The sequence below is a fragment of the Pteropus alecto genome, unplaced genomic scaffold, assembly GCF_000325575.1.
Source record: "Pteropus alecto unplaced genomic scaffold, ASM32557v1 scaffold24, whole genome shotgun sequence".
Lineage (NCBI taxonomy): Eukaryota > Metazoa > Chordata > Mammalia > Chiroptera > Pteropodidae > Pteropus > Pteropus alecto.
Window position 1 is genome coordinate 16,340,977 of NW_006439192.1, and position 19,039 is coordinate 16,360,015.

At 32.3% G+C, this 19,039-nt stretch overlaps 1 pseudogene; it reads right to left on the bottom strand.

The window, feature by feature from the left end:
• Positions 1-18,468: 18,468 nt before the first annotated feature.
• Positions 18,469-18,587, bottom strand: LOC112483370 (annotated as a pseudogene).
• Positions 18,588-19,039: the final 452 nt, after the last annotated feature.

Consider the following 19,039-nt stretch of genomic DNA (forward strand, 5'->3'; position numbering starts at 1 on the left):
TTTTCTGCCTGTGCAATTGGTCTGCCACTAACCCTGCTGGTATTACTCAGACAGATATTGTTGCATGCTGACAAACTGGACTGTCTGACATTGAATGGTGGTTTTATTTTGATGAGGGTCTTAGGTCCTCTTTGTTAGTTTTCCACCATTGAAAGACTATAATGCTAACTTGCTCTCAGGGATATATTAGTAAAAAGGTATAAGAAATGTTGAGGGGAAATATTTACAAATGATTAAAATTTAGAAGAATTACCTCTTCATACTGCTTTTATAAGTGACCTTCACTACTTAATTTATTCATAGATTTCCTTGTTGCAGAGTTTATTGAGGTAAGCTGTAAATTTCTAAAGTGATTTATTTAGTAATGGCAAAGATAAAAATGATAATCCTGTCACTGATTCAGAGAGAAAAATGGATACCCTGAGACCAGGTAATTGTGTAATTCTCATGCTTGCAAAGAAAAATATTGCCATAATACATGGCAGCAGAGAGTTTAATTTCTAACTTATTTTCTAGATCTTGACTTTTTTACTAGGTGTACAGTAGCTATGTGATTGTTTGGAGTCATTGTGGGCTTGATTGTCTTCTGGTTTTGTATCCCATGGGTATAATCCAAGGATACTTTGAAGGCAGTTAGAGATCCATGTGCAGATGACGTGTTTCTTATAATGTTCACAATGCAGAATTGATTCTTTTTATTTTAGAAAAAAGCACTCAAAAAATTCAAGCAGAGAAGTAAGATTTGTTGACTTATTGAGGAACTTACACAAAGAACTTCAAAATATATAAGATGATAGGATGCTTCCAAAAACTAGAAACATGTAAATATTTAGAGAAAAAATTGATTGTACTCTGTAATAGAAAGATATATTTTAGTGATGCTTAGTATTTTTTTTTTTGGTCTTGTATTTTAATAGAAAATTAGACTAAAAAATTTTTGATGGAAAAGGTGAATGGTTCAAACTTTCAAATGCTGTGCTTTAGAGCAGAGGTTTGTAAACTCTGGCCTATAGGACAAATGTGGGCACTGGTTGTTGTATGACCTATAAACTAAGTATGAGTTTTACATTTGTAAATGGTTGGAAAAATAATATTTTGTGACCTGTGAAAATGAAAGGAAATTTACATTTTAGTGTACTTAGCTAAAGTTTTATTGAAATAGAGTCATATTCATTTATTATGGTCCATGGCTGAGTTCGTGCTATGACAGCAAAGATGTGACAAAGACAATCTAGGCTGGAATTCCTAAAATATTTAGTATGAGACATTTTATAAAAAAAGTTTAACAACTTCTACTTTAGCGTAAAGAAACTGTATTCAATGATATTCAAAATGGTTCAAGATAATTAACCTGAAAGACTTCAATGTAACTTCATCAGATAAATTTTAGTTAAAAAGCAGAGAATAAAGGTATCTGAAAGCAAGTAAGAAGAAAAAGATCATTTCCTTTTGCTTCTTCATTATTATTAAAAACATGAGTAATGTTTTGAGCCTGAAAGCCATTAGGTTATACTTTATAGAAACAGCGGCATGTGAGTAGGTAAGGCCAGCATTTGGATTTACCAAAAGATGGGCAGTAGGAATTCAACACAAGGAGAAATAAGCCACAGCTAGCAGATAGCGAGCTTTACCAACAGTAAGAAGAGATGAGTAGAGCTGGATACATCCTCTCTTCCCCACTGTTATTTTCCAAAAAGTCCAGTATTGTATACTTCAGAAGTCGGAGTTGCAATTCATGACTCTGAAGTAGATGTTATATTCTTTATAAACAGATAATAAAAATAAAACAGCTTAACATTTGAGTAACAGAACTAAATCTTAGGATAATAGATCCACTTTATTCTAAACTGAATTACAATGCGGTTGCCATAGTAGGGGAAAATGTAGTAGTTCTCAACACTGAATACAGAGCTAAAAATAAAAGCCCCAAAGAAAACCTTTGGGCACTGTACAACCTCACTTCAGAGTCTGCTGAATAAGTAATCTCAAATGGCTGAGTACATATGTTACCACTGGGACCATGAGAGTTCAGTGTTGTCCCAACAGTAGGGGGAGGGAGAGGGATAATGGTGGCACAGACAAGTAGTTAGCATTTTCCCTTGGTCTTCCCTCATTGACACAGTGAAGAATCACAGGTTAGTGAGATTTAGAAAAGATTTATTAAAAGTATGTTTTAGAAAGACAAAGCATGCCCTAAGGAAGCAAATGATTTCAGTGCTGTAACCAATATAAAGGAGCCAAAAGGGCCATGAAAGGGCAAAAAAGCCACAAAAGACCACCAAAATTAAGACCCAGAGGTGGAAATGTCTGTCTCATATCTGGCCCGTGATAGGTGATTCCAAAGGCATTCCTAGGTGATTGGCTAATGAAGCCATTTTGATGGACACCTGTCTGCTATATAACTCTTTGCCTAGTAGGCATTCACTTACCTAGAATTCAATCTGTTATAATTACATTCACAAACTTCCAGGCATAAACATAGTATTATAATGAAGCTTAAATTGTAGGCAAATTAGAGCAATACCTTCTGCACAGTGTCTGTAGTCAGATTAGGCCAGCTAAGACTATGACTCTCCTGTCTTTTGTCTCTGGGAATGTAGGAAAGATTCTCTAATTACCAATAGGGTGTTCCTTAGGTGGTCTCTGAGCGGGGCCCCTATTCCTTTGTTCCTCTGTTACTCATATCTGACTAGCTACCTAACATATATACGCAAATAAGAATGGTATTCTTATTGATTCTATTTATTGTATTCAGAATAATACATTATATTATTTAGGTGAGATGGTTAGGGAAAAAACTGTATCATTTAATTTCTGTAGTAGAAACTTTTGTTTTCTGATAAAAACAAATTATATTTTTTCTAAGGTTTTCTTCCATGCTAAATATATATAGAAAATTTACTCTTTCATAGAGAGTTTATAAACTTTCATTCTCTGAAAAGTTTTTCCTTTGAGAGAGAATATTTATAAGTTCTATTTTATTTTTGACAAGGCCCCTACTCCCCTCAAAAGAAGACAGGGGAGTTTTGATATGAGAGATCCTCTCAATTTACTTTTAACTTAACAGTTCTTCCTGGCAAGTGTTACCCTATCTTTTTTTTTTAACCATCTCTCCTTTTTCACTTTACACATTCAGGAGCTACTTGGGCATATAATTCTCAGTTTGCTGAAGATCCAGTATAGTTTTTAGTGTTCGAGAAGACCCCTTTTTTCACACCCGTGCTCTTCTAAGCACAATAATGTATTTTATTGAAGTTTGTAAGGGAATCATTACTTACTACCACTACAGTGGAAAATGCCCTGGAGAGAGAATTTTCATGCTTTTATCTCTAGTCCTGGGAATCTAGTGACTTCCTGAACATGACCTGAGATTCCCCACTCAACCAACTACCTTCTTCATAGTGCTTAAAGACACATTAGATTTTTCTTTCTTAACTGAGGTAACATTGATTTATAATAGTATATGTTTCAGGTGTATGCTTTAGTGTGCTTACCACCAAAATTATATTTTCCATTTGTCACCATGCACTTGACACCCTTTACCCACTTCACCCTCCTCCCATGTCCCTTCCCCTCTGGTAATCACTAATCAGTTTTCTGTAAATATGTTTCATTTTGTTTGTTTGTTTGTTGCTTAATAGTCCATATATGAGTAAAATAATATTTTTTTGTCCTTTTCTGTGTGACATATTTCATTTAGCATAATGTTCTCAAAATCCTTTTGTGTAGTTACAAATAGCAATATATCATCCTTTTATGGCATAGTAGCATTCGACTGGTATATACATACATGATATATTTTTATCCATTTATCTATTGATGGACACTTAGGTTGTTTCCATGTCTTGGCTATTACAAATATCTTTTTCTGTGTTTTCATATTCTTCAGATAAATAACCAGAAGTGGAATCGCTGGGCCATGTGGTAGTTCTTAATTTTTGGAGGAACCTCTATACTGTTTTCTATAGTGGCTGCACCAATTTAAAATGCCACCAACACTGCATGAGGATTCCCTTTTCTCCACATCCTCACCAAAATTTGTTATCTCTTGTCTTTTTGACAATAGTCATTCTAACAGATGTGAGGTTATATCTCATTATAGTTTTGATATGCGTTTTCCTAATAATTAGTGATGCTGAACATCTTTTTATGTGCCCATTAGCCATTTGTGTATCTTCCTTGGGAAAATGTCTGTTTAGAGCCTCTGTCCATTTTTTTAATTTCATTGTTTTTATTGTTGTTGAGTTCTGTTAGTTTTTTTATGTATATTGGATATTAACCCCTTATCAGAAATATCATTTGCAAATTTCTTCTCCCATTTGGATAGTTACCTTTTTGTTTTGTTGATTATTTCCTTTACTGTTCAGAAGCTTTTTAGTTTGACGTAGTCCCATTTGTTAATTTTTGTTTTTGTTTCTCTTGACATTGGAGTCTGTTTTTCTCCCAGTACTTTACCACTTTGATTACTATAGCTGGGTAGTATAGTTTGAAATCAAGGAGTGTGACACTTCTGGCTTTATTCTTTTTTCTCAAGATTAGCTTGGCTATTTGGAGCCTTGTGATTTCATACAAATTTTAAGATTTTTTTGTCCTATTTCTGTGAAAAACGCTATTGGGATTTTGACAGAGATTGTAATATATCTGTAGATTGCTTTGGGTGATATGGACATTTTAACAATGTTAAATCTTCCAATCCATGAACATGGAATATCTTTTCATTTCTTTGTTCTGAGAGTAGTCAACAATGAAAACAAAGCAAGTGAATATGAAAATGTAAAAAGGTCACATTTTGACCTTACCTCCTTAGGTAAGTAGTAGCATATTGTTATCAAATTATACACCAAATTAATATTATTTTACCTAGCACATTTTTATCTATTCTCTATTATCCCAGCTCCACATGTTGTGTATTTTCGTTCTTCCCAAGACAGACTTAAAGGTATCAGAATGCAGTGACATTTCCGCCATTTCTGGGGCGGGGGAGGCTATTGGAGGCAGTCTTTTTGGAGCACTGTGAGTGTGTGTAAGGAGAGATAAGAAGAGCAATTCATGAGGACACATGATGCTTTTATTTTTTCTTTTACGTTTTTAAAAAATATTTAATCTTTTTACTGAAATACCTTAGTTCTGACTTCAGAGTGGGGGTGTAGAACAGTTTAATGCACTAATCTTGATATGATGCGTATAGATCAAGGCCACAGGGTTTTTTTTTTTTTTTTTTAGAATTTGTTTTATTTTGAGGTGAGTTGTATAGGAGGTGAACACTCTGGGAGGGGGCACTAAATGTTATTCTGAGCCTCTATGTATTGCTCCGTTCAGCATGCATTGGTTGAAAAAGTTATTTTGTTGAAGCATTTTGAAAGCAAGATATATCAGTCATATGATTATATATCACTTAATTTGTCCCTAAGACACAATTATGTTTTTATATTTGGCAATTTAGATCTATGTTGTTATGTTCTATTATTGTTTGCAATTCTTAAGTATGTCTTCCAGGCCAAAGGTGGCAAATTATATTTCAGAGTCTGACATGGACAAGTCGAGTAAAATAACTATGCCAATAGTGACATTATGTTATTATTTGTTATTTATTTCTTACCTGTCTGAGACTGGTGTTCTACCTCTTTGCTCAGACCTCTCCTACTCAATCTGCAGACTTGTAGTCTTATAAAAGTCATATAAAAGACTTATAATATGAAGCATCAAATTATAAAATTATAGATAAAAACAACAAACACACATGTATTCATCCTGCTGCTTAAGAAAGAGCTTATTTTCTATATCTTTGAGACTCCTGTGTTCTCTCAGATTCTATCCTACTAAGTCCACTAAGAGATCTTGTAAATTTTGTGATAATTACTTGTGTAATTTGATTTGACTTTTTAATATATAACTATAATAAAATTATAATAAAATAAGCATAAAAATATAATTAGATAATATATAATTATATAATCATATAATTTATGATTGAATATTATAATTATAATATAATATTTAAAATATAAAAATTATACTTGCTTTTGTTGTTCAACATATTTATGTGATCATTCATGTTGATGTGTATAACTAGAGTTTGGTAATTTCCATTGTGTCATTGTATGTTTATAACAGTTTTTTATCCATTCACCTATCTAAAAATATTTTTTTTTGTAGTACTTGTTACTGCTGCTGTGAATTTGGTGTATATGTGCAAGAGTTTCTTTAAGATATAAAAAAAGGAATGAATTTCTGAGTCACACGCTATGTGTGCTTTCAGCTTTGCTAGATAATTTTGGATTGTTATCCCATGTGCCATTTTGAAACTTTTTAATTTAATTTACTTCTTAAATGTTATAAGACAATTTGATTTTTTATTGCTCCTTGAGTCAGTTTTGGTAAATTTATTTTGTATGGATTTATCCATGTTGCCTTTTTACATTGCCATGTAGTTATTCATAAAAGGTATTCTTGCTTTATCTTTTTATAATTTCCATATCTATCAGGGTAAGTATATTCTTTTTTTCATTTTTTCCTCCCTCGAGTTGTGATAACCCAAGAACATCACTAGACATTGCCATCATTCTTGGTGGGGTATGGAGGGGGTTGCCCTCCATGGAGAACCATTGATCAAACCAAAATAAACATGTTTCCTCCCTGGCTTTTTTTACAGGGTATGCATATGTGTGTGCATAATTTTTGTTTGTTTGTTTTAACTTACCTTTTTACTTTTCTTTCTTTTTTTGCATATTGCTAAAAAGAGAAGTATATATTTGTGCATATCCTAAAAATCCTTTAAATGTAAGCTAACAATATTTTAAAAGACTTTTCAATTATTTACTTTATAGAACCACAAATATTTAGAAGAGAAAAATCAGTATTAATAAAATGAAATATTTCAGTAAATCATTACAGTTTGAAGAAGTATTTATGGAGTAGCTATTATTTAGCTCGCAATTAATATACTTAGACAATTTTTAAAAAATTATTGAACATGCTAGTATTAATACTATTTATAAATAGAGTCAATTATAGTGTCACTATACTAATAGTAAAACCTTAGATCTTTATAACCAGATATTATACATATGGATGTAAATAAATGAGAAATCAAATTAGCTGTACATTTGAAAATACTGATCATCTATTATATGTCTAGTCTTGCCAGATATACAGAAGAAAACAAGGCCTTGCCTTCATGTAACTTACATTCTAGAGAGAAGACTCAATCAATAAATTAATATGTTGTATGCGAGATGATTAAATATGCCTTGGAAAAGAATTAAATTGTTTTAGGGAAATGAGCTATAGGAATTGGTGCTTTTTCACAGAGAGTCTTGAGGGCTTGCCAGTGGGTGACATCTGAGCAGGGAACTGAAGACGCTGAGGAAGCAAACCATGAGGATAGCTGAAGAAAGAATCACCGTTGCTACCCCTACTTCCTCTCTTAAAGTAAAAAACAAAATGTTATTAAAAGTAGAGTTTTGAAATGATAAGTTGTTTGACAGTCTCCCCTAAACAGAAAAGATGAAAATAATTATACAGAACCGCAAACACATACTTGCAATAGAAAATAGTTACCCCATAGTAGCTTAGGTCAACTATAGAATTTCTGCATATAACAGTTAAGCCACAAAGTTAATAAATACAATTTGTAAAGTTTTTTCTTTTCTATTTCAGAACTTGTTTGGACCTAAGGATTTCTTTGGAGGCAGGTTGGGACAAAGCCTAGATTTGTTACTAATAACATTAATTGTGTACGAAGGATAACAAAACTCGAAATTACTCATCTTTTTGTCTCTCCTGTAGCAAACATTTGCTGATGTTTGCTTTACAGATTTAATTTCCTATCGGTCTAGGCAACGCGACCACCAATCTGAGTAACTGTGCCCTCCTGGCTGTGTCCCTTAGCAATATACATATGTGCTTAAGAGAAACTGATAGCCCTCAGATCCAGGGGTGGGGCCTAGAGGTGAGATCTCATTAATTAGCAGTGATTAGGAGTGATTATATCACCTCACTTGGCCCAATCAGAGGAAAGCTTAGAAATTCTGCATGATGTTCGTGGAAGAGAAACCTGTAAAGAAAACAGTGAGAGACACTTTATGACTGTGAGAAGAGAACATTCTATGAATTCAGGCAGCACCAAGTTATTAAGTCAAACTCGAAATCTCTGAAGCTTAATGTAATAGAAATTTTTCACTCACATCAATTGCATTTAATAGGGTTGCCGATGGTGGTATGTTGCTCCATGAATGTAGGTTGATGAAGATTTCATATTCAGCATCTATATTCCAAGTTTGACAGCCAGCTTACAGATGGGGGTATAAATAGATAGAAAAATAGTCTTTAAGGGATTTTAATGGGCCTGCCTGCAAGTTGCCCAAACCACCTCCACTCACATTTTATTGGCCAGAACCCAGTTGATCACTATATTAAGTGCAAGGGAGATCGTGTAATATAATCTAGTTGTGTTGTATGTTCAGGAGGAAAAGTAAACCAGCCTGGTGAAAAGTTAACCAGTCTGTGTCACATAAAGGATACAAATCTGAAAGCCATATACTGGCACCATCAGTTGAGGCCTGGACCAAGTCATGCCTAAAGCTAAAAGGACCCTAAATTATCCAGTCACTTTTCTAATTATCTTTTTCAGTTTAAGTCAGTCTGAGTTGACTTCAGTAAATTTCAGTCACTTACAACATAAAAATCCCTGATACGCATAGCAACATAGTATTAGATAAAAATAACAGTCTGTTAATAAATAATGGTAAAACTAAGGAATATATGTATTTCTTTACCACTCACACATCCAATCATATTTACCTGGAATGTTAAATTAACTATATTAACTCATTGCATTTTTAACTGCCAAAATCACTACAATTTTTAAAGAAGAAAAAGACAAACATTCTGTCAAAACTCTAACTGGATATGGTATTTTCCTTTCATCAAATATTCATAATATTTATAAAGAAGAGGGGATATTATATGACCAGGCAAAAAGAAGTGAGAATATATTCTCCAAGCCTCCCAGGAGAAAAGTCCTTGGTGTTGAGCCTAGTTGTTTGAGACATTACACAAGTTATTCTACATATGCATTTCTAAAATAGGAAGCAAAAATTTCAGTCTGAAGATATTTTAGTTGGAATCTGGAAAGATAAATTTTGAATCTCTGCATTGAAATATTGAAAGAGTATATTAAATCTGAATGAGAACTGGGAATTATACTTTGAAATAGATGTCACTAACTAGAAGCATAGATATCAATGGGAAATGGGTCAAGATATATGTTGAGCTTGGCAAGTCAAGTAGCCCATAAGCAGAAGGAAGTGTTATGGCCTTTATTTTCTATTGTATGTGTATATAAGATTGCTTACAAGCAAATTCCACATTAGGCTAGGAACACTTAAAAGCTCGGGTAGTCACTGAGAATTTGTGTGCTAAAGAAAATAAAGTGTGGTGACTTGATGTTCCAGATGTTGCTTCAGTGATTTATAATTGAATCTGTGACTTACAACTTGCAGAAGTAATTAGGTGGTGGTATTCCAGTTAACATGTCAAGTCTTGCAATTCATGGTTAAACTTCTCTGGCTTCTGTTGGCAGTAGGAGTTTAGGTCTTGTTTACATCATGCTACCCAAGTGCTCAGAAACAAAAGCCAATCAGCCCTTAACTTCTTATCTAGACACTATAAGGACTGATGAGGGTCTCTTATTTCAGTTGTATTGAAGTGCAGACGATGGCCTTTCTGCCTTATATACTTTGCTCTTTGTACTTCCAGATGTAAAGTATAAATACAATTACATATAACTGCCCTTTTTCTTTTTCTCCTTTCTCAGTTGAAGAGGAAAATTGCATGAAAGAGTTTTGTCAAATAGTCAGCAAAATTACTCTTAAAATTTGTACCTTGTCTTGTATGACTTCTTTTCAAGGTACTAAAAATTGAAAAGACTTCTTTTCTTTCATTGCCAAGGACTGTCAATTACTCTTCTGTATTCAGCAATTCTACTTGAACGTTATTGATAAGGAATTCTTAATATTAATTCTCCAATATAAGAAAATATAAAAAGCAATTTGAGAATTAGAAAGAGAAGATAATTCCATGATCCCATTTTAAAGGATAAAAACTCTAAAAAATAAATAATGGAAATAAAATTTAACTTACATTAACATTAGAAGTAAAATAATTAGGAAAATAACTACAGAGATAAGTGAAATAATAATGGTCCCTTTCTACCTCCCACTTTTCTTTCATATTTTAAGTACTCATCTTTTCAAACTAACGATTTCAATAGCCTGTCAAGTTACACCAGAATTATAAATTTCTCAATATGTGTACTATACCTAAGATAATTTTGTCCTTATCCTTTAAATTAACATTTCAATTACAATGCAAATGTACACATGCATGCAATTTTATTTAAATGTATTAGATTTCTTTGCCTATTGCATTGTCATGGTGCCATTCTCTTCTATTTGCATTCTGCTGCATTTAGAGACCAATATTTGGAATTACAGTGAATGAGAAATTGTGACTTGGCCATAAAAGCTGGCTTCTTTTAATATTCTTTTTCTGCTGTTAAACCCTGAATGATGTCATCATTTCTGTTTCTATCATTTAAATTTTTTTCATTATCTGTAAGCACTTCCAAATGTGATATACTTTTTATATTAAAGAGACTCCATGGTTCTTTCATAGTTATACACATCAAATTTTCACACTTCTGATTTTTACATTCCCTATCATTTGAAGAAGGTGAATATATTTTCTGCAAAACTCATATTGTATACTGTAGGAGCAGAAAATTTTTCCCTTCTCCCCTTTTAGGTTCCGTAGCTGTCCTAATAATGAAATTGATATATAAGACTAATTAACAGGAGAAAACAAATTTAATTACAAATGTATGGGAGCCCAATAAAAATATGAGACCCAAAAGGCAGCCAGGTAATTGAAGCTTATTATGAAATCCTGAGCTAAGGAAAAGGGTAGAGTCCTAGGGACACAAAGGGGAGGAAGACATTTCATAGGCAGGAGATGTTTGGAAAACAAAGGTTGCCCTATTGTGTAGATAAGTTTCTTAGGTAAAAAGATATCTCTGTTAATGTTTCTGTTCCTGGTACAGGCCTCTTTCCAAAGGAAATTTAGGCAGCTGAGTGGCTAGTAGAAAACTTTTCCTGAATCTACTGGATTTTGATTGCCTTTAGTGCAAAATAATTCTTATGCCATAGAGACATATTTTGAGGTAGCAAAATCTGCTCCCTTCAATTATATAATTTTTTCAAGCTGTCTAGTTCCAATCTCCCTCTTCCCTTCTGAAAAATGCTATGTACCATCTTAACAATCACAATTTAGCACTGAAGGGAGAGGAAATTTCAATAGCTTCATTCCCTCCATAGATTTTGACATTTAGAAGAATGTATAAATTCTCTTTTGTGAAAATTGTTTTCTTTCCTGATTTATATAACTTTTACTTTTAACCAAAAATTTGGGAAACAAATAGGGTAGGGGTGTTTAATGGTTATAATCTCCCTGAAATGGTGATCTAAAGTGCCAAAATAAATCAGCAGCCAAGCCAGGGGCTGAGAGAAAACTCACACTGTGGCTCCAAGCAGGACTTGTTTCTTTTCCTCTCAACCGGACAGATATTTCAAGTTTCTACATCTGAGCTTTTAAGCAATGAAATAAAGTTGTATATTATCTTTGTTACCAGAGAAGATAACAATGCTTTATATTTAATTGCATATAAGAGCCTGTGGTATGGAGGACATTGTGTTCTTTTGTTATTTAGCATATTTATAGAAAATTCTCAACATAGAGAGCAGTGCATGGGGGTGTTACTGGGAAAATTCTTGCCACCAGAACTCTTATATTTAATATATTTTCATTATTCTTAGACAGTATATGTATATCTTCTGTTATGTCTAACCCTGGTTGCAGAATGTTTAAGGGCCAGTCACTGAATTTGAGAGAATAAATTGTCATTAAATGCCGTTTAACATAAACCCTACTTTTTGATTTTGGCTGTAATGATCAAGTTATTTAATATCTTCTTGTATCTCTCTATTGATCATGTGAAAATAACAGCCTTTGTCACCTGTCTAATGTAGGCGATTCTAAGTTATTAATATTTATTGAGTATTTTAAACTACTGCCCTAAAACATGTATGCTAACAGATAATGGTATGTGAGAAAAAAAAAAAAATGCTTCAAGGGTGACCTCACCTGTTTTATAATGTTGACTTCTGTGCAAACTTAGATAATAGCTGATGGCTTTTTCCACAAAACCATAGTTAAGATATGTTTCTCCAACCCACTGCTTCTAATAACCTTTTCTTCTCTTTTTTTTTTTTTCTCCTTTTCAAGGAAACCCATCAATATGCTTTAGAGGTACTTCATCATTATCTCTTTTACTGGTTGTGAATAGTCTGTAGAAATGTATTTCAGGGCTTCTACAACTATATCCATTTCCTACTTTCCTCTTAAATTTCTCTTGCAGTTAAATAGAAGGAAATAAGCTAGCTAAGTGTTTGGTTTGCATGTACTCATTCAAAAATAATATTTTACCTAACTTTATTATTCAGGCTAAATAGGGGAAAATTCAGAGGCATGATGCCAGAGTTAAAGATTATTTAAAAATGTAATTATATATTATGTATACAATGTGACTTTTTAATGCATATTATCCATACATTATATTAATACAAAACTTTAAAATAAAATTTTCTATTTAGTTAATTTCTTATGTAACAGAATGCAAACACTACATCAGAAAAAAATGCAGATAAATACAGTATATAAGAATACTATATATAAATACGCAAGAAATATTGCATCATTATTTAGAGTGAGGTGCTATTAGATGACCACCACAACATAGAGATATTCGATTAAAAACCCAAACACTATGCTTTTGCTGTGCGGAGGCATGAATGTGTGTACACCTAACCAATCAATAGTACACTTAAATTCATTAAATATTTATTGAATGCTCACCATGGACTAATCATGATGTTCAGAATTGGGTGTACAAAGATCAATGGAAAGCAATTCTTGCTTTCAAGGGGTAACCAACATATCAATAATATGCTAGAACGAAGTACTAAGTGGTATAAGAGCTATTGAAGCACATAGGCATCAGGAAAGGAATCATACAAATGATGACACATGAGATGGATCTCAAAGAATAGGTAGGTTCTATTTATAATAGAAGATATGGTATGCTCCAGATATAGCAAGATATTCTATTTAATTTGAGAGAAAAGATATTAGAGAAATAGATTATAGTAACTAATAAAGCTAGAAAAGGTAAAATAGTGTCAAATTTCAAGGAACCTAAATGTCATAAGAAATTTGGACTTCAACTTTCAGGAAATAAGGAGACCTCTAAGGATTGTAAGCTATAATACAGATCAGTGATTCTCAAGAGGGTATCAGGAAGGTAGGAACAATTTTTTCTCTCAGCGGTCATTTGATAATGTCTAGGGACATTTCTAGTTGGCACAACTGGGGAGTCATAATTGACATCTAGTGAGCAAAGGCCAGGGATGTTGTTAACCATCCTACAATACACAGGACAACCTCTGCAACAAAGAATTATCTGGTCCAAAATATTACTAGTGCTTCTGTTGAGAAACCCTGATGTGGCCTATGAGCAGTTGGAAAGGGAAGTCTACAGTGAACTTCCCATTTAGGAGACTGTTGCTGTAGAGCAGGCAGAAAATGATGAAATGACAACTGAAAGACTACAAGTACTTTAGAGGACATATAATAAAAAAATAGTTAAGAAGAATAACTTATGCAACTTGGTGGCTTATTGAATAAAGAATTTGAGACAAAAATAACACCTAAAAATGACTCTGAAGTTTTAAAAGTTGGTGACTCTGAGGATGACTGTGGATCTAATCAAGTTGGGAAGTTACATGAGTTTAATTTATAATATGTTGAGCTTTGGATTTCTGTAGTTCATCAGATAGAGTTATACCATAGTCAATTATAGACTTCAGATTCAGAAAAACAGTTTATTTATTCAGTCAAACATCAAATATTTATTTAGTACTTTATGCCAGACATATGGAATCATAGAACAATAAATAAGACATAAGAAGTGCCCTCATTGAACTCAGCACTCTTTAGTCATAAGGATGGATCGATAAAGTATATAGGTGGTATTGGCCATTTTGTCATAGGAAATCGGTAACAAGTTTTTAAAAATAATATTACTGTGAGATGACAATGGTGCATTGAAATAGATACTCTCATGCACTTCTGATGGGAGTATTACCTAGTTTAACATTTTTAAATGATAATTTTTAATGTATTTAGGATTCTCATATCTTTTGACCAAGTCATTCAAGGTGTAGTAAATAATCAGAGATGAATTAAAACTCTTATGTGAAAGGATATTTATCACAGCATTATTTATAAAAGTGAAAAGTTACACATAATATATATGCCCCTAAATTGATATATTGTGAAATTACACATCATAATTTTGAGGAAGTTGACCCTAACCAGACTTTAGACATTAGATTTTGTGTAGAAGAATGGCTAATGGCATGAGAAAATATTCACGATTTAAGGCTAGATTCAGTTATTGATGAATGGCTTATAGAGATACATATACATTTAAATGAAAAAAAAGTTTTTGAAGCGATTATCTTAAGACTATATGATTCAAAAATGATGCAGATTGTATTGTTGTTCTCTTGTATGAAGAGTGAAAGAGACTATCACTGGGAGACATAAAAGCCCCATTTGAAAATGTGTGGTTTTTGAGATACATCATGAAGACAGCCAGAAACCATTGAAAGATTGTAAATGGAGGGATAATATCTCTCTCACACATGCACATACACTCTCAGTCTCCCACTTACTTTAGTTTTAGACCTAAGTCCAATACATATGGTTTTGTGTGTTTATAATACTAAGACAGAATTTTATTTAAAACATGAAGAGAGTTGGGTTCCTATTTGTGTGATTTATTGTCAAATAGTTTGTATTGGGAGCTCACTTGTAGTATGTCTTCTGGGTAGCAGCTGTGGCTATGGTTTGCAGGGGCAACTGCTCTTCATATTTCTGTCTTTTCGCCTTAGAAGTTATACTCTATTTTTGTTGCCATCGAATGATGGCCATTTCAATTATTGCATCTACATGATGCTGCTATCTCTTAACAGTAAATAGCATAAGCTGTCTTGTTTAAAGTTGTATTTCAACGTTTTGTTCCCCCTCTACAATTCAGATGAACTTACTTTTGCTCCTAACTTCACAACCCTTGAGTTGTAAGAGTTTTAGAAGTATAATAATTTTATGATGATGATGATAAGAATTTAGTGATGTTGATGCTCATGATTAAGACAGTGATAAATCAAGATTGTCTTAGTTTCTCTGCCTATACTAGACCATGGATATGATGCTATCTAGATGACTTAAATTAGCACCTGATTAATTAATCAAAGAAAGAGCAAAAGTCCTGTTTTTTTTTTCTTTTAAGAATATATTTTAAAGGAAAATCAGAACACATCTGGCTCTCAAATTCTGGCTTTTCTTTAGGCCCCAGCTTCATTTCTAAGGTGTTTAGTTATTAATTAAAAGTTTTCATTTGCTTTCCAATGACCCATACTATAAAAAATGCATGTTTTATATAAAGAATACTTTTTTTGTGCACTAATAGTGAATTAACTAAATGTTATACACAATGGCTAGAATTGTCAATGTTGTGTTACATGCTTGTTCAACAATTATAATATCCAATATCTTTAATTTTTAATTTATACATAATGTTTTCAAAATGGAAAATATATATTTTAACATTTTTTCATCTGCAGTAGTTACACAAATGTGCTAACCTTTTTTTTGTACTTAAATAAAATTTTATTATTGCCTACTATGATTTAAAAAGCTCATGTTTGTAAAAAAAATATATAATTCTTACCTAGCTCAAAATTGTAAGGTAAACAAAAATAATCACATAGAAGTTATTTTGTTTGATTTTTGTTGAACATCAACTGTCATTGTGTCTTTAGTGTATTATTCATGTCCAGTAGCATTTTCTATTTCATTGCATGAGAGAAGTAGAGGTAATGACAATTATTGAATCAATTTTATTTGCATGACATATAATATAATTTAACTCATAGTTTAACACATAAGGGTCCTACAAACTATTTTGGTACAAATTTTTTTGTGTAGGCATATTATATACAAATTATGCTTTTATAAAACTGTGAATGACATTTTGGCAATTACTTCAGAATTGTGTTTCATTTGAGTATCTGCTTTTACCACTTGTGGACATGGAATTATTCTCTTAATATTTTAATTAATAGTTTCTTCTGAGGCATTTGTGTAACTTAAAATTTTATATTATTTTGAATCATCTAACAGAATAAAGATAAAGTAATAATATATCACAGATATCATCATAGGAGTTTCATGTTTAAAGAACTCTCTTTAAAATGTATAGATGTGTAGCTAAGTTTGAAAAATGATGAAATGAGTTGCTGAAGATCACATAACTTATTAGCAAGAGACCAAGAGTGGGAACCACAATATCCTGTAATATAAAGTCATACAACATTTAAGTTGGGCAAGAATTTCAGGAATCTACCATCTTGGTCTAAATGATTAAGCGATTTTTATAATCTAAATTTCTTACTTTTACTTCCTGGGATGAAGATTAGTGAGGTTCAATAAAAAGAACAAAGATATTAAATCAGATAGATCTCCGTTTGAACGTCAGCCCTGATATTTACCACATATGTTCTTGAAGAAGTTTCCAAATATTTCTTTTCAGGATTTTTATTTCTTCATTAATAAAACAAATTTTGTGTCTCAGAGATGATTTAAAAAAAAAACAAAAACAAAAAACCCAAAACCCTGAAGACATTGTCTAGAATCTAGAGATTTTCCAATAAATGCTAAGCTTCCTTCTTTTCCCAGTTACTATGTAACTGGTGTTTCCAGTTACATAGTCTTGCCTTTCCAAATGGGGACTTTAGCAACAATCAGATATAGGTAGAAGACAAGATGAACAGAAGTTGGACTACAGTAAAGGAATGACTCATTTTTTTCCCCAAATGTGTGCTAAGAAAATAAGGAGGGAGCTTTCCAATGTTACAGAAACTCAGAAGATGTAGTGAATTTTATAAACGAACAACAACAACGACAAAGTTAGTTAGAAAGATGAGAGGATGGAAAGGAGCCAGTTTGAGTAGAGTAAATTACTAGTTCATAATCTCATTTTCCTACCTAATGACATTCTAAAATCTGCAATTCTTATATAAAAAGCATTTTGATTGGTAACATAATTTTTTTTGGAAGAAAGGTGTTTTGTCTACATAACAAAAATAGTTATTTATAAGCAGTTAAAGAGAAAAATAGCATCTCAAGATTTCATATATTTTAATATACATTTCCCCGGTTTTAAAGTTATACTACATTGTATTCTGAGAAATACGAGAACACAGCATTTATTATACTGGTATAATAGATCATTCTGTAATTTCTTTTATTACATTTGAGGCCATTCCTCTGTATATTTTGAGGTATCCACAAAATAATGGTTTCTGAAATATTCTTTTAACACCAGTAACACAGCATGCCATAAAGTTCAATCCTGAACGTTGCCTGAAATGGATGTGTGGCTGAGAGTGCCTGTGCTCTATTCAAGAGTAAATGGAAACGTGGTCCTGGAACTGCACTTATCTGAAGGCTTTGTACAATGAACATTAATGTTAAAATAAAGGACAAATATAAGGTTCATTGTTGAACAGAGATTGAAAAGATTACTCTAGAAATTGACATTGAACAGTAAAAAATGTATCCAAAAATCCCTGATCTTAATTTTACTATTTTAAAATCATATTACGCCAAGATATCACATCTATATATAGATAGCCTCAGATAATCGATTATTCTGCATCAACCTGTTGCCAATTTCTTTCAAACAAAAAAGAAGAGAAAAACATTTTTGGCATCTGAGGATTCCAAGACTGAAAGCATCAGTCCTTTTTAGAAAAATCTCTTCCAGAAAAGTTTTATTTTTTCTATTTTTTTCAAAATGTCACTAGACAAACTATTAAATATTTAGGCTGCCCACATAGTACTAGTCATCTCAAAGAGAACTAAATAAATTTAATCAATCTGGGCAATTGTTAGGATGTTTTGTCTATGCAGTGAATTCAAATTTCTGTTCATTTGAACATATGAATGTTATTAAAATATCTGGAGGATCAACTGAATATTTACATTTTACAGCAATATATTTCGCTATTTGGCATAGACTTACATTGTCACATTTATCTAGCCCTTGATTAATTAATTAATTACTTTGTTATTATTTCATACTTCTTTGGCTTAAAGTTTGAACATTTTTCCTAATTTATAACTCATTTTTTTTAGGCGAGGCAATTCTTAGTTGACCTCACAGATTGCAAGGAACTTGTCAGCTTACAAGCCCTTATTATTATTGTTTTCTATTTATTTTTTTTACGTCTACAGCACCTGGTCTTCCTAGGTAGTCTCCCATCCAAGTACTAACCAGGCCCAACCCTGCTTAGCTCCCTAAATCAGACGGGATCCGACACATTCAGGGTGGCATGGCCATAGACTATAACTCATTGAGATAAATTGTTGATTTAAGTAGAGTTATTTTAACTAGTTTACTGATATATTCAGTTGGTAGAGTCACATCAGATTTGCTTTAGTATATAAACTAGTAAAAAAAAAAAAACCTAATTGATGTAATCAAGAAGTATTTAGATTAAATGCTATTGGTATAACACACTAGAGCATGATGCTACATAACACTACTATAGAGTAATTAACTCCCCTTCGTATAACTCCTGCCGTAGGTGGAATGCATGTTTTGCCCTTATATAATTTAATACTCTGAGGATTATTTTTATAATTTTGCACAGATCATGGAAATTTTGATAGTCTAAAGTACCAAAAAATCTCCTTCCAATAGCCATGGGCTCTGTTATGAGTTATGTATCAGTTAGGTCTTACTGTAATATGTTTCAATATTTTACTGAATAATTACTTTGAAAATAAATAAGAC